Source organism: Papio anubis, chromosome 16, assembly GCF_008728515.1.
Source record: "Papio anubis isolate 15944 chromosome 16, Panubis1.0, whole genome shotgun sequence".
NCBI lineage: Eukaryota > Metazoa > Chordata > Mammalia > Primates > Cercopithecidae > Papio > Papio anubis.
The window spans coordinates 35409941-35427192 of NC_044991.1; the positions used below are offsets into that span (position 1 = coordinate 35409941).

The window sequence follows — 17252 nt, forward strand, 5'->3', positions numbered from 1 at the left end:
TGAGAGGCTGTCAAGAGATGGTTTCTCATCGCCTCCTGAGTTCTGATGTGATTTGAGGCTTCCTGCCTCACTCACTCCAGGTGCAGATTCTTCTGCTCAGCTCAGCACGGGATTGGCCCGGCAATGCCTATAGCAGTCATCGGCCCCTTTTGTTTTGAGGTTGTCCTGTTTGGTGTGTGGGATGAAGACCTGGGTTCTGGTACCTTTGGCTGTTTACTCCTTCTTTCTGCATGTAAATTAACAAAACTGAATCTGAAAATGGTTCGTTTTATCTTGAGCAGCCAAATCAGTCCTGCTGCAGCTGTGGCCTTGCTTTCTCCGCAGTGCTTAACACAGACTGCTTTGAGCATCTTCTCTGTGTAGCACTGGGAACCCCGTGATAAGCAAGGTGGCCTTGGTCCCTGGTCCTGGGCCCAGATCCCTTTGTGCCAGTGATGATGACAGCCTTATTAGAGGTGGCACAGGATGACACACCTCTGACGAGCAAAGCAACTCCATTGGCCCTTCTCATTCTCTCAATTTGCCCTTAAACTCCCCCTTAGTACAGAGACTGCAGTGCGAGCCATCATGCTTTCATTCCGCCCTCCATGTGCCCAGAGGCCATGCTCTGGGATTAACAGTGAGCCTCAATGAACCTTCTGAGTCAGTTTTCAGATGGAGCTAAGAGTGGTCACCACAAGAGGATTCTTATGGAGGCTTCTGGGTCCAGGTCACCAATGGTGATTTAAGGGGCAGAAGGCCCCTACAACAAGATAACTTTGAATCACTAATTGTAGGAGAGAAAACAGCTTCAGAAGTTACTTCTTATCCCCAAAACTTTGTTTCTGTCTTGTTAAGAGAACTTTAGAAGCCGTCTTGAAACAAGGATTTGAAGGAAGTGCTTTTTCCAAAGGCGGGCCCAGGATGCATCATCAGGGAAGTGGGGAAGTGAGACACGGAAGGGGTCAAGCCAATACGGGGTGCAGGTGAGCAGGCTCCACTGCAGGTGCCTGGGATGCTGGTGAGCAGGTTTCCGCTGCAGGCGACTGGGGCTGAATCCCATGGGAGGGCTCTAGGAAACAGTATGCAACATGCTGCAGGGTTAGCTGTGCCTGCTCCTGGACTGAGGAGGCCGGCGTGACTACTCACCCACCAAGTCCTGTCTGTCATTGTCCACGGGCAGTTCCTGGGAGTGTTGGCTCCCTGGCATTTCTAGCCTGTCTCCATGGGCAGGGAGGCAGCTCTTTTGGGGAGGTGCATGTCCTCGATTATGGGGACTAGAATGGTGAGGGCCTTGGGGATGTGGGCAGGGAACCAACCCCATCAGCTCCCACCTTCTGCCTCCTACAAGTGTTTGCCTGTTGTGGAGCCAGTCTAAAGCAAACCTGATCAATGCAATCAGCTGGGAAAGCTAAATGCCCGAATGCCAGGACATGGTGCTGACTGGAGCGTATGCTGGCTTTAGACACCCTGCGTGGGTTCTCAGAAGTAGGACTTGTCAAGAGCCACTCTAAAGACACCTCTCACTTCAAAGAATGTCCAGTTTCCTATCAATGGTTTATTGAAAAAATGTGTAGGGAGAAAACATTTGAGGGCAGCACAGAGACTTGGAACCTATCACAAAGAGACACAGTCTCCATTTCACAGTATCTTTATGGGGTGCCTGACTGGTGTCTTCAGAGTGCTTGTAAATCTGCCTTTGATTTTGATGTATTACTAGGCAGCACTTAAGATAAAATTGCTTGGGTCTGGTCTGTGGATGGAACAGAGGAGAGGCTGGCCTGGCTGGTCCCATCTTAAGTAGTGCTTTTACATGCCTTGTTGGAACAATTTGTGGTCATCTTGGATCTGAGGCAAAGGAAAGGAAATGTTAAATACTCACAATGTCCTGCACAGCTTTGTGGACAGTTCTGGAACTCAGCTTGCCTTTGTGGAAAAGACCAGCAATTCGTTCCATGAGCATGCCTTTGACGGTTTGCTGAGATCTTCAAGGACCATTTGCATTTGATTCTCACAATAGGCAAAGGGTGTTCTATGAGCTAAATGTTTGCATCCCCCAGAACTGATATGTTGAAGCACTGGCCCTCAAGGTGATAGTATTAGGGGGCGGGGCCCCTGGGAGATGAGTTCTCGAGGGTGGAGTGTTCATGAAGGGGATTTGTAACCTTCTCACAGAAACCATGAAAGCTGTTTTCCCTTTCTGCCATGTGAGGGGACAGGGAGAGGACCCTGTCAGTGAAGAAGCAGGTTCTCATCTGATACCAAATCTGCCCGCACCTTGATCTTGGACGTCCCAGCATCCAGGACTGTGAGCAACACATTTCTGTTGTTTACAAGCTGCTCAGAAGGTGGTAAATTGTGATAGTTGGTCAAACGGACCGTAACAAGGTGTAAGTTGTTTTATCTCCATTTTACAGAAGAGGTAAACAGGCTCGGGATGGGGACAGGCCAAAACTGCCTCATGAATATTAGCAACCAGATACTGCCTGGCAGACAGTCCACACCAAGTAAATGTCTGAGCGGCTGTTGAGCTGAATCATTGTTTAGCTTTTGTCTTTCCACCACAGGAAGATCATGGATTGGCATTAGCAGGAAAACTTGCCAGGCAGCAGGAGGTTCCATTTGAAAACTCACCAGATGCCCTTGAGGCCTTTTTCCTTGTTATTGAGGACATCTTAGGAAACACTTCTGGTGACAATTAGTCAGGCAAAAATAGATCCAGTTGTTCTGAAGATCAAGCTTAACATCTGTGCCATGCTTTAAAATGTCTTTCCAGGCACTCTCTCCTGCCCACAGATCTTGCTTGGGAAAGGAATGGGGCAAGTGGAAATGGCCATTTCTTAGATGAGCACATCAGTGGCTGCTCCAGTCTGAGGTCTATACAGACCTAGGCTTTGAATCCAGTCACGTAAATCTAAGTCTCTTTAGGTGTTTAACACTTTTGCCTACATCTCTGTCTGTCCTGGGCCAGCCGGGCAGCCCCTTTGCCTTTGTGGAGTTAAGGGGCTGGGATGTCACTTCACCTGTCTTGTGTCTGCACTCACACTTGCTCTCTCTCCTGCTCAGTCTCTCTTGACTCTTGGGGTTCATTGACCTCAACACGATGCATGCCACTTCGTTCACATCTCTTTCAGCAAGTGTGTGTTCAGAGCTTGATGGATTACCACCAGGCTGGGCCAACAGGGTCGTTTTCAACTCAGCTAGCCCTAAAGGGCCAAAAAATTGTTGCAATCCTCCCAGAGGTAACTCTGACCTGGTACGGTTCAGGGACAAGGCCACTCACCCACACTTGGGCAATTGCTCTTCTCGTGACCAGCCTCTGTCTGTGGGAATCACTCCATGGAGCCACCGTCTCTCCTAAGCTACAATGTTCTACAATGGTGCAAGTGGGGGAAAAAATAACAACAACATTTTGGGTATCAGCTGCTTTGAGAAGGCATGATTTATAATGATTTATTATAAAATGACAGTGTTTTAATGCTCTTTTTATTGGTTTTCTAACAGTCGTGGAAACTCCCTCAGGAGGATATAGTTAGAGTCTGGGGGAAACTTCCACACATATAGTGCTTAATCTACCTTCTCACTGGCTCCACATCTGTAGATTTCATAAGGGGTCTTCCTATGGTTTCTTGGGAATGGGCTGAAGGTCATCTTCTGTACTTAATATTTGATAATTTAAAGAACCGTAACGTTTAATTGTGTTTCAAGGTATCAAGATATCAAGATCTGAGAATAACCAAATCAAAATGGCCCCATGAAAACATTGCATGCCCTTCTCAGTCCCGTCTCTGAGTAGTCAGAGCCTCTGTCCACTTGCCCTGGATCGCAGGGCAACTCTGTAGCCAGACAGAACTTGTTCACACTCAGCTGCTCTTTAGAAGAACACCCCAAAGGCATTCAGAAAAAACAGAAACTTTGAGGAGTTTTGCGTAATATCACATTGCCCCTCACATCTGAGCTCCACACACTTTCTAGAAGGTTTCAGGCCTATGCTTATGAGGTTTTTTATTTTTTTAAATTTTCCTATAGTCAATGGAATTTTATGGAGGAAAACTATTAGAGGATTTAATTTAAAACTATTATTTTTGCATAAACCCACATCAGCTTATAAAGGTGGAGAGACACCCCTTGAATTCTTGAGCATAGAAAGCCATTAGGTCCCATGACTCTCTGGAGGGGTGCTGGTTTACAGGTATTACCTGTGTTATAAAAAGCAAACGACTTTCTTCTGTATCTCCTCCCATACTCGAATCCATTCTTTATATCCCGGGAAACTTCTCACTGCAGAATGAGCATGGGATCAGACCCTCCTGGTCTCGGGGAAACTCTTTTTTTCAGTTCAGTGACCTTAGGGAGGACCACTCTGCTACAGTGAGTGCACCATTCGGCTGGCCCCTACACCACATGTATCCACCCCTTGAGTCAAAGATTGTTTATAATTGTAAAGGTCCTGATATCTTGCATGATGCATCTCATAGAACAGGCGCACGCTTGTTATTGGTTAAATGAACAAAACTCTATTATCCTAAATCATAGTGCACATTGCTGAAAACTTCCAGGCAGAGGCCATTCAGTCCATTCAGTGCTGGCTTGGGACTGAGCTTCAGTCCAGGGAGCTTCTGCAGTGACTTATTCATGAGTAGCAGAACGTGTACCCCTCCTGGGTCCAGGCTTCTAGTACTGCCATCACGCTGCAAGGCCGGGAATCTGCAGTGCTAGGTTATAAACACTGAGGATATTGTTGGTTATAGCAGGGGGGAATTCACAATTTTCCCTGTAAACCTTAAACCCCCACCCTTCTTTCTGTCTCTCTCTCTCTCTCTCTCTCTCTCACACACACACACACACACACACACACACACATATACACACACACACACCCCATCAATATAGACCCGTTTTTCACAATTACCAAATTGTAGCTCTTTGAGGGGAGAAATAATTTAAAAAAATCGAAACCATTGGTTCTCAAATTTGAGAAGGCATCAGGATCCCCTTGAAGACTCCTTAGCAGATAGATGGGTGGGCCAGGCCCAGATGGCTCTTGGGCAGCCCCAGGACTTTCATTTCTAGTGTGTTCCCAGGTGATGCTGACACGGCCGTCCTGGGCACCACAGCAGAGGCCCACTGGAGTCAACCCACACAGCAGCATGAGGCTGCAAAACCTCAGCATCCCTTCCCACTGCACCAAAGGACTTGTTAGAGAAAGGCCAGCTCCTTAGAGTTTCTCAGATAGGAACAATTTGAATATCACCCATGGGTTACAGATGAGAATTCACATAAAATTGTTGTTTTTCCACAGGCATAGCAGCAAATCAGCCTTTCAGAATATTGCAGGATCAGCAGCAGAAGTCCCTTTGCCAGAGAAATGGACAAACAGAAGGAAGGAAAGATGGAATGAGGGGGAGCAACAACGGAGGATGGTGGAAGTGTTCTTCAGGTCTAAGTTTGGGTTCTAGAAACATCTGGCCAAATAACGTCTTTCATAACTAAAATGGAATATAAAGAAGCCATTTGACCTGCCTCAGTTGTCATGGTCATCATGACAAGCCACAGCAGGACAAATCAGCTTAACAATTTCGGAAACTGCCAGAAATGCTATTTGGACTAATTTTTGTTTGAGAGTTGGCTAAAACTGGTCACATCCCAAAATACCTCAAGATAAACAACGTAACATTATCATATAAACCTATATTCACCAAATTAGGTTAAAATAGGCTCTTTTGAGAAGGTTGAATTTTTTTATGAGGATTATTCCCAAAATATGTTTAGACACAAGCAGTTCAACTTTTCTTTTTTCCATATTTGATATCAATCAAACTAAATTTTTACGTGTTTGGAATTGTATTAATTGTATTCTTCAGTTACCTATAAAATTTAATTATCATGTCTTTATGGAAATTTTAATATCAGATATAGATTAAAGAATGGCATATTTAAAATGACATTTTAATACTTTGTAAGAAGCAACAGAAATTTGACTTCCAAAACACCTCTCAGTACTACCATTGGAGTACATCTGTATTTTTCTGTCAGAATATGTTCCAAAGCAAACATAAGTAATCCTTATTTTCGTGATATATTGACGCTCAAAAGTTGTGTGTTCAGCATGTCTACAAAGTAAATTACCACACATTTGAAACAGCAGACTAAAACTGACGTAACATCTGGAAAAAATTGCTGTAATTGCTAGGCCCTAAATTCATCTGACCTTGACACTCTCATCTGAATTTAAAAGTGTTTTAAATTCTTAGCCAATCAATTCAAGCCAGAACTGAATTCATGTGTTTTCAGAAAATGCTAAGCTAGAACAACGTAACTAGAATAGATTCCTGGTCAAACTTTGGTTTTGTTCAGGTATCCACTCATTTCCTAGGTGACCCAGAGGCCACAACTCACAACTCCACCCCTTCCTGTGGCTAGTCCAGGCTGTGCCCATCTTGTAGTCTTGAAGTCCTGGCAATGGGCGAGGGTGGGAGCTGACCCACTGCTGACCAACATGTCAAAAACAGATGGCTGTGGAGCCCTCTGGAAAAGCTTCCCTCATTCTTACGGAATCTTGTGAAGGGACGGTCTGTTTCTGTCCTGTTCCCTGGATGTCAAATGTCTGGGTTTGAGACCCAGAACTCCTGAAACCATCTCACAACTACAAGAGGAGCAGATGCAGCCACTGAGGATGGCCAAGCAGAGGGAGGGAGGACTGTTCCTGCCAGCATCGCCAGTGGCTGAATCACTCAGCCCAGAGCCCCCACGGCACCCTAAACGTCCTCTTGACAGATGGAAAATGTTGTCTTACTGTTTGTGCCTGTGAGAAAAGCTCCTTTTGCTTGCAGTGAAGGCATCCTAGTTGATATAAATGAAATTTGAAAATAAGAGATTTCATGGAACCAATGTTTCCTTTGTTTCAGTTCATTTTCATGGCTCATCTTTTAAATAAACCCTCTATTGAATTGTTTTTAAGAAGATAGGCTGTATTAAAAATTACTCCTAAACTATTAGTTTTTCTAGATGGAAGCATATTCAAGTATCAGGTTTTCCTAAAATGGGTCACATGAGTATTTGGCTATTCAACCTGGGCCACATTTCTTTACAATTGATCTCATGTTTCCCTTAGTGCTATTTAAAGTGTCAAGTGAAAAAGGCAGTAAAATATGTGTCTTGGTGTTTATTCCTACAGACTGCTGGACTAAATTATTTATGGTAATTGAGGCCTAATGGGTTATAGGTTTTGTTAAAATTTGTGACATAATCATGTTACCACTCAGCCAGAATTCCCTGGTTTTGAACTTGGGGACTTAGATTACTCTTTAACTGGACATACATCCCATGTCTTTCCTTTTGCTCACTGTGTCTCCTCTTTTTCTGTTTACATGCAGCATGAAGGATGAATTTATTTTACCTCCAGATATCTTACCATGACTTGCTTGCATCATAGCAACCCTATCTGGAGTGAGTGTGGAGTAACCAATCCCACAGGAGTATGGAGAAGTTTCTCCTAAGTTTGGAACTTTTTGAGACTCTCATAGATTTCAAATCTGTTGTCTCATTGTTAAACCACATACTCCCAATTTTGTTTAGAAACTATGGTCACAACAACATTGGGGGAGGAACACTCATCTAGTCTCATATTTAAACTTGAGACGGGTGGAGCAAGGTGGTAGAATAGAAGCCTACACCATTCGTCCCCTCTGCTGGAATATCAGATTTTAACAACTATCTGCACACAAAAGAGCACCATCACAAGAATCAAAAATCAGGTGAGCAATCACAGCTCCTGGTTTTAACCTCATATCATTAAAAGAGGTATTAAGGAAGATGGAACAGTCTTGAATTGCTGATGCCACACCTCTCCCATCCCCTGGCAGCAGAGATAATCTTTGCACTTTGGGGAGGGAGAGTGCAGTGACTGAGGGACTTTACATTGAACTCCATGCTGCCCTGTCATAGCTGAGAATAAAGCCATGCTGGGCTCCACCAGCACCCATGCATGGAGGAAGCATTTGGCGCAGCCCTGGCCAGAGGGGAATCACCCATCCCTGCTATTGAAACTTGAGTTTCTCAGCAAGCCTCACCACTGTGAGCTGAAGTGCACTGGAGTCCTGGATAAACTTGAAAGGCAGCTCCTAGTGCTAAGCTGAGCTTAGAGCCAGTGAACTAGGGTGGCATGTGACCTAGGAAGACATCAGCTGACATGGCTAAGGGGGTATTGAAATCATCCCTCCCCCAACCCCAGGCAGTGCAGCCTGCAGCAACAGAAGTAGGTTTTTGTTTGTTTGTTTTTGTTTTTCTATCTGACTGAGGAGAGGAGAGAAAAGAGCAAAGAAGACTTTGTCTTGTATCTTGAACACCACCTCAGCCACAGTAGGACATGGCACAGGGCAGAATCATGAGGACCCCATTCCAGGTCCTAGCTCCTGGACATTTCTAGACACGCCCTGAGCCAAAAGGGAATCCACTGCCTTGAAGGGAAGAACCCAGCCCCTGCAGGATTCGTCATCTGCTGACTAAAGAGAGCCTGGGGCCCTGAATAACCACCAGTGATATCCAGGGATTATGCCATGGGCCTTGAACTCTGATATATGCTGGCTTCAGGTGAGACCCAGCACATTCCCAGTCGTGGTGGCTATGGTGAAAGACTGCTTTTGTTTGAGAAAAGCAGAGAAAAAAGTAAAGGGGATTTTGTCTTGCACCTTAGATACCAGCTTGGCCATGGTAGGGTAGAGCAACAAGCAAGCACTTGGGGCGCCCAAGTCCAGGCCTAGGCTCTTGGACAGCATTTCTGGACCTGCCCTGGGCCAAAGAGGAGCCCACTGCCCGGAAGTTTGAGTCCCAGGCCTGGAAGCATTCACCACAAGCTGACAGAAGAGCCCTTGGGCTTTAAATGAATATAGGTGGTGGCCTAGAAGAACCCCCAAGGACCAGAGGTGTTAGTGGTCACAGGGAGAGGTTCCTCTGCCTGTGGAAAGAGGAGGGAATAGCAGGAGGGACTTTGTACTGTGGTATGAGTGCCAATTTAGCTGCAATATAATAGAATGTCAGGTTACTGCTGAGGTTTTTGACTCTAATCTCTGGCTCCCAAACATCATCACTGAACATGCCTGGAGTCTGGAGGAACTTGCTGTCCTGAAGGGAGGAGCCTTGGACAAGACCCAGTGCTGCACTGGCTTCAGGTCTGACCCAGAGCAGTCTCAGTGAGCCAGTGAACTAGGGATTCTTGCATTACCACACCCCTAGTTTCAGGTGACTTAGCACAGAGATAGAGATGCTATTGGTTTGGGAGAAAGTAAGGGAAAAGAACAAGAGTCTCTGCCTGGTAATGCAGAGAATTCCTTCAGATCTTATCCAAAACCAACAAGGCTATATCTCTCCTACTCTTTAAAAAAAATGGCAGTGTTATTGGGTTTGGGGCTCAAGTCCTTTCAAATACCTGGAAAGCCTTCCCAAGAAGGACAGACACAAATAAGCCCAGACTGTGAAACCGACAATAAATACCTAATTCTTCAATGCCCAGACACCAGTGAACATCTACAAGGCATCAACACCATCCAAAAAAAAATATGATCTCGCCAAATGAACTAAATAAGGTACTAGAGACCCATTCTAGAGAAACCCTTTCAGACAGAGAATTTAAAATAGCGGTTTTGGGGAAACCCAAAGAAATTCAAGATAACACAGAGAAGGAATTCAGAATTTTATCAGATATATTTAACAAAGAGATTGAAATAGTTTAAAAGAATTAAGCAGAAATTCTAGAGTTGAAGAATGCAGTTGACATGCTGAAGAATACAATTGGCATGCTGAAGAATACATCAGAGTCTTTTAGTAGCAGAATTGATCAAGCAGAAGAAAGAATTAGAGAACTTGAAGACAGGCTATTTGAAAATACACAGTCAGAGGAGACAAAAGAAAAAAGAATAAAAATGAAGAAACATGCCTTCAAGATCTAGAAAACAACCTGAATGGGACAAACCTAAGAGTTATTGGCTTAGAGGAGGTAAAGAAAGAGATAGGTGCAAAAAGTTTATTCTAAGGGATATTATCAGAGAACTTCCCAAACCTAGAGAAAGTTATCAACCTTCAGGTACAAGAAGGTTATAGAACACCAAACAGATTTAAGCCAAGAAAGACTATCTCAAGGCATTTAATAATCAAACTCCCAAAGGTCAAGGAGAAAGAAAGGATTCTGAAAGCAGCAAGATAAAAGAAACAACATACAATGGAGTGCCAATACATCTGGCAGCAGAATTTATTGTGGAAACTGTACAGACATGGAGAGAGTGGCAGGACATGTTTAAAGTGCTGAGGGAAAAAAAACACACAAAACTTTTACCCTAGAAAAAAATACCTACCAAAAATGTTCTTCAAGAGTGAAGGAAAAACAAAAACCTTCCCAGACAAACAAAAACTGAGGGATTTCATCAACACCAGACCTATTCTACAAGAAGTGCCAAAGGGAGTTCTTCAATCTGAAAGAGAAGGATGTTAATGAACAAGAAGAAATAATCTAAAGGCACAAAACTCATTGGTAATATTAAGCACACAGAAAAGCACATAATAATACAACACTTTAATTGTGATGTGTAAACTACTCAAGTAGAAAGGTTAAATGAACCAATCAAAAATAATAACTACAACTTTTCAAGATATAGATAATGCAATAAAACATAAAGAGAAACAAAATGTTAAAAAGTAGAGATGTAAAATTAAAGTGTAAGGATTTTATGAGTTTTCTTTTTGTGGATGTGTTTGTTTGCACATGCAATCAGTGTTAAATGATCATCAGTTTAACATAATGGGTCATATGATAGTATTTGCCAACATCATGGTAGTCTTAAGTCAAAAAACATACAAAGGAAAAACAAAAAATAAAAAGCAAGAAATTAAAGTATATCTCCAGAGAAAATTACCTTCACTAAAAGGAAGACAGGAAGGAAAGAAAGAAGTAAGAGAAGACCACAAAACAACCAGAAAATAAATAACGAAATGGGAGGAATAAGTCTCTACTTATCAATAATAACGTTGAATATAAATGGACTAAGCGCTCCAATCAAAAGACATAGAATGGCTGAATAGATGAAAAAACAAGATCTAATGTTCCATTTCCAGCAAAAAATACACTTCACTTATAAAGATATACATAGACTGAAAATAAAGGGATGGAAAATGATTTATCATGCCAATGGAAACCAAAAAAGAGCAGGAATCGCTATACTTACATCAGAAAACATAGGTTTGAAGACAAAAACTGTAAGGAGATACAAAGAAGGTTATTATGTAATGATAAAGGGGTCGATTCAGCAAGAGTATGTAACAATTGTAACTACATGTGCACCCAATACCAGAGCACCCAGATAATATTATTGTTAGAGCTAAAGAGAGAGATAGACTCCAGTACAATAATAGCTGGAGACTTCAACACCCCACTTCCAGCATTTGACAGATCTCTCAGACAGAAATCAACATGGAAACACTGGACTTAATCTGCACTATAGCATAAATGAACTTAATAAATATTTACAGAACATTTTACTTAACAGCTACAGAATACACATTCTTCTCCTCAGCACATGGATCATTGTCAAGGATACCATACAGTAGGTCACAAAACAAACCTTAAAACATTCAAAAAAATTGAAATAATGTTGAGCATCTTCTCTGATCACAATGGAATAAAAGTACAAATCAATAACAAGAGGAATTTGGGACCCTATATAAACACATGGAAATTAAATAATGTGCTTCTGAATGATCAATATGTTAATGAAGAAATTACAGAAATTTAAAAATTTCTTGACACAAATGACAACAGAAACACAACATACCAAAACCTATGGTATATAGTGAAAGCATTACTAAGAGGGAAATTTATAGCTATAAGTGCCTACATCTAAAAAGAAGAATAACTTCAAATAAATAACCTGATGATGCATTTTAATGAACAAGAAAAGCAAACCAAATCCAAAATTAAGAGAAGAAAAGAAATAATAAGGATCAGAACAGAAATAAATGAATTTGAAATGAAGAGAACAATACAAAAGACCAATGAAACAAAAAGTTAGTTTTATAAAGATAAACAAAATTGACAAATTTTAGCCAGACTAAGAAAAAAAAGAGAGAAGACGCAAATAAATATAATTAGAGATGAAAAAGGAGACATTACAACTGATATTGCAAAACTTAAAAGAATCATTGGTGGCTACTACGAACAACTATTTGTCAATAAATTGGAAAATCTAGAAGAAAACTATAAATTTCTAGACACATACAACCTACCAAGGTCAAACCATGAACAAATCCAAAACCAGAAAAGGCTAACAGCAAGTAGTGAGATCAGTGCTATAATTAAGTCATCCAGTAAAGAAAAGCTTGGGACCTGATGCTTCACTGCTTCACTGCTAAATTCTTTCAAATATTAAAAAAAAAAAAAAAAGCAAAAAACCTAATACCAATCCTACGCAAGCTGTTCCATAAAATAGAGGAGGAGGGAATACTTCTAAATGCATTCTACAAGGCCAGTATTACCCTGATACCAAAATCAGACAAAAACACATTAAAACACACACACACACACACACACAGAGAAAAAGAAAAAGAAAACTGCAAGTCAATATTTCTGACAAATATTGATGCAAAAATTCTCAACAAAACACTAGCATAATAAATCCAACCATACATTAAAAAGATCATTTATAATGACCAAGTGATTTATCCCAGGGATGCAAGGATGGTTCAGTGAAAGTCAATCAATGTGATACATCATGTAGATAGAATGAAGGACAAAATCCATACGACCATTTCAACTAATGTTAAAAAAGCATTTCAATATCTCTTCATGATAAAAATCATCAAAAAACCTGGGTATAGAAGGAAAATACCTTAACATAATAAAGGCCATGTATGACAGACCCACAGCCAGTATTATACTGAATAGGGAAAAACTGAAAGCTTTTCCTCTTCAATGTAGAACATGACCAGGACGCCCACTTTTACCACTGTTATTCAACATAGTACTGGAAGTCCTAGCCAGAGTAATCAGGCAAGAGAAAGAAATAAAGGGCATGCCAATTGGAAAGGAAGAAGTCAAATTACCCTTGTTTGAATATGAAACATATTCCAAACTTCTATTTGGAAAAACTAAGATGCCACCAAAAAACTATTAGAACTGATAAACAAATTCAGTACAGTTGCAGGAAACAAAATCAACACACAAAAATCAACAGCATTTCTATATGCCAGCAATGAAAAATTTGAAAAAGAAATTTTTAAAAAGTAATCCATTTACAACAGACACAAATAAAATTAAACACCTAAGAGTTAACCAAAAAAGTGAAAGATTTCTACAATGAAAACTATAAGATACTGATGGAAGAAATGGAAGAGGACACCAAAAAATGGAAAGATATTCCATGTTCATGAATTGGAAGAATCAATGTCTATATTACCCAAAGCAATCTATAGATTCAGTGCAATTTCTATGAAAATACCAGTGATATTCTTTACAGAAATAGAAAAAATATCCTAGAATTTTTATGGAATCACACAAGACCCAGAATAGCCAAAGCTGTGGTGAGCAAAAAGAACAAAACTGGGGGAATCACATTTCCTGACTTAAAATTATACTACAGAACTATAGTAGCCCAAACATACTGGCATAAAAACAGACATGTAGACCAATGGAACAAAATAAAGAACCCGGAAGCAAACCTACACACCTACAAAAATGAGTGAACTAATTTTTGACAAAGATGCCAAGAGTATACACTGGGGAAAGGACAGCCTCTTCAATAAATGGTGCTGGGAAAACTGGATATACATATGCAAAAGAATGAAACTAGATGCGTACCTCTTGCCATATACAAAAATCTAATCAAAGGGAATTAAAGACTTAAATCTAAGACCTCAAACTATGAAACTACTACAAAAAACATTGGAGAAAGTTTCCAGAATGTTGGTCAGGGCAAAAATTTCTTAATACCCCACAAGCACAGGCAACCAAAGCAAAAAAATGATTGAATAGGATCACATCAAGTTAAAAAGCTTCTGCACAGCAAAGGAAATAATCAACAAAGTGAGGAGACAATCCACAGAACGGGAGAAAATATTTGGGAGGGCAGGTTCTGATCACTTGGTCTCCATTTTCTTTTTTCTCCTTCCAAAGAATAAAATGAGACCCTCTCCACTCCTCAGACCAAGGTTCCAGCCCCTACTACCAAAGAAATTGTCAAATGGGGAGGCCACACCCTCATTATCAATATTCATTTGAATATTCATCATGATGTGAAATAACAATAATTCAATATGAGACAGGACATGAATAAAACAGCCTGCCTAGGTGGGTAAGAAGCAGAAATGACAATGGCCAACCCTCAAAAGCGTGGTGCTTGCCAGACCCTCTGTTTTTAAAAGGTTGGTCTCAGCCAGTTGGGGTAACAGATCCACTTCATTTGCCACAGTGATTGAGTCAGTTTGTCCTTATCAATAGGTCTGTACCACTCCCTCCCATAAGGATGGCTGAAGGATGGGCATGAGTCCCACGTGGAGTCAGCAGGACAGAAAGGGACCTTCTCTGGAATTCTCCCAAGTCTTTGGCTGGTAAGTGGAGAAGCCAAGATCTGTCCAGGACAGTCTGACTCTGGAAGCTACATTTTTGGCTTCCGAGATGGAGATAAATGAAGGGGGAAGATAGGGAGGAAGAGTGTGAGCTGGCTTCATTTGGTGGAGCAACCAAATACATAGTTTCTTCTAGGGCTGTCTTCAGCTTCCAAACTCAGTCACCTAATACCACACCTTTTTGCAAGTTGTGATTTGAACTTAGCCACTGAGCTACGTCATTTGGGGAAAATGATTTATTTGTGGTGTTGACCTAAATAATAAGCAGAGAGAGGCTCACTAAAAAAAAGGTTATTTGAGAATAAAGCATTGCAATGGGGATATGCGTGCATAGTAAACCATTTGCCTAATCAGGAAGGTAAAGGAAGACAAAGACTTTTTAAGGGGAAAAAACAATGAAGATTACATGATTGTTTTGAAATAATCATCCTTGGCTACAAAGATCACTAACAAGGGTGACACCAGTCCGAGGATGGACAGGCAGTTGCTGGTCAGATGTCTGTGCTGAAGTATTTTTGGGGTAAGACTGTAATGGCCTTTGGGGAAGGTTGTGTTTTTTTGCAGTCTTTTGTGATACTTTTGTTAATCAGGCATGTGAGTATGAGAACCTTCCCTCTACGGCCTTCCCGAGCTCTATTTGTCAGTATTTTCTTGATGTTTCTCCGATAACTAGAGACCCTGGATTTTCCAGCAATTTCCCAATTCTTATTATTTATCCAACACTTTCATTATTCTCCATTACTCTCACTGATGCTTGTGGAAAATATAACCCCCGTGGAAACCAATTAAGAGGTTTTCTGTGTAAATGACTGAAAACCACATGCAAACCAGTTTGAACAATAAAAGAGACATTGTTTTTAGAAACAATAAGAAACACCTAGAAAGCCCAGAGATCAGAAGGCCCTTCCACGTTGGTTTAACAACTGGATCTAAGACATCATCTGTCCTGCCAGCTTCATCCCAGGGCCCGCTGGCTTCCTTCCCTGCAAGGTTGCAGTAGTTATAACCTTCACACTCACATACCTCACTGTCCAAAGAGGAGAGTCTCTTTTCCAGGGGCCGTGATCTCACGTCTCTTTGACCAAACTGGATTATGTGTCCATTCTTGAACCAGGACTTATAGAGGGAACCACCATGGGAGAGGCAGAGTGGGGTGGGATGGGTGTCCTCAAGGACTGAGACCAGTCAGGCCCTACCCCCAAAGCCTTCTCAAACAGGGGAGGGAAGAATGAATGTTGACGAGACAGAAAGTGACTTCCGCAAGGAGTGTACCCAGATCTGTGTACATGGAGCCATGCCCTATGGCAGAATTTAATACAATATTCTCCTTTTGGTTTTTAAGATAGTCACTTTTGAGCTCACCGATTCTGAAGGGTCAGTGGTTTTTACTGCTCTGCATAAACCCTCACTTGCGCCCAGACACCCACACAGCCCCAGGCCTCTGCTCTTCCGTTGACTATCCCCTGGCTTGGAGATCTCATGGACTATCTCGGAGCAAACACACCCATCTTCAAGTGCACTTCTGCATTAAGGCAGGAGGAAAACAAAGAAATGGGAGACACAGAAGCCAACAAGCTAGAGTCCTATACACAAGAGCATGAAGGCAACGGGTGAGAGAGCCAATGGAAATAAACCCTTCACTTCAATAGTTCTGAGGGGCTGGTCTGATTTCTAGGTCCTTCTCCCAGGGCATGTGGACTTGTATGTTTGACTGAAGTTCCATAAGCCAATGCTATCCCACATGCAAGGGTGACAGCCACCACTTAGCCATTACTGGCCAAAAGCAAGACATTTGTCTCTCAAGTCCGTGGCCTAAACAGTGACTATGCCCTTTGCTGCTAGGCACTCTCTTGGTGCTGGCAGGTAGACCCCAGGGCATCTGACTTGCCTACATAGAAGTCCATGAAGCATTTTTCTCAGGGTCAGAGCTGTGACAGCTAGTCTTGGCTTCTCTCTCTATAAGAGCTCCCAAGGCTTCCCATGAAGCCACAGCTGAACGTGGTCTCAGGGATCCGGGTCTCAGCGGCCTGCTACACATATCACAACTATGGAAAGCACATTTTTCTGTAGGCTTATTTTGCTTCCAAAATTTTATCTCCAATTTTGAAAGTAATACATATTTGTTATAAAAAGCATAAAAAAACCAAAAAACTCTTTTAAACTCACAAAAAGTTTCTACCAAAATTTTACTGCATGTGATTTGTTTTTCTACCTTAGTAACAATACATGTTTTTTTCTTTCTCTACCTCCATTTTCATACACTTCATATGCACAGACATATCATTTTGTGAGTGCATTTTTGCCTGTTGTTTTTCAGTTTGCCTTTAGTCTGCACAGAACAGAACTCTCATGAACATTGCTTTACTGGCAGCATACTATTTCACTGTGTGAATGGACCATAATGAATTCGGCATCCTTTCTTAGGACACTTAGGTATTTGCAATTGTTTTCTATTTCATAAATATTTTTCCTTACATAATGTGGTCACTGCATTTCGGATTTTTTAAAAATAATTTTCTCGGGTATTGAATTATTATTATTATTTGAGACAGGGTCTTTCTCTATGTCCCAGGCTGGAGTACACTGGTGTGATCATGGTTCACTGTAGGCCTGGTCTCTTGAGCTTAAGTGATCCTTCCACCACAGCCTATTTTTTTGTAGAG

The 17252-nt window shown here is 41.6% G+C and overlaps 1 long non-coding RNA gene across 2 annotated transcripts in view; it reads left to right on the plus strand.

The window, feature by feature from the left end:
* LOC116270778 overlaps positions 1-15920 on the plus strand; it is a 41288-nt gene extending 25368 nt beyond the window's left edge. For both annotated transcript variants that reach the window (XR_004178983.1, XR_004178982.1), the window contains 2 exons: positions 5282-8571; positions 14462-15920. This is a non-coding gene — a long non-coding RNA (uncharacterized LOC116270778). The remainder of the gene's footprint in view (positions 1-5281; positions 8572-14461) is intronic.
* Positions 15921-17252: the final 1332 nt, after the last annotated feature.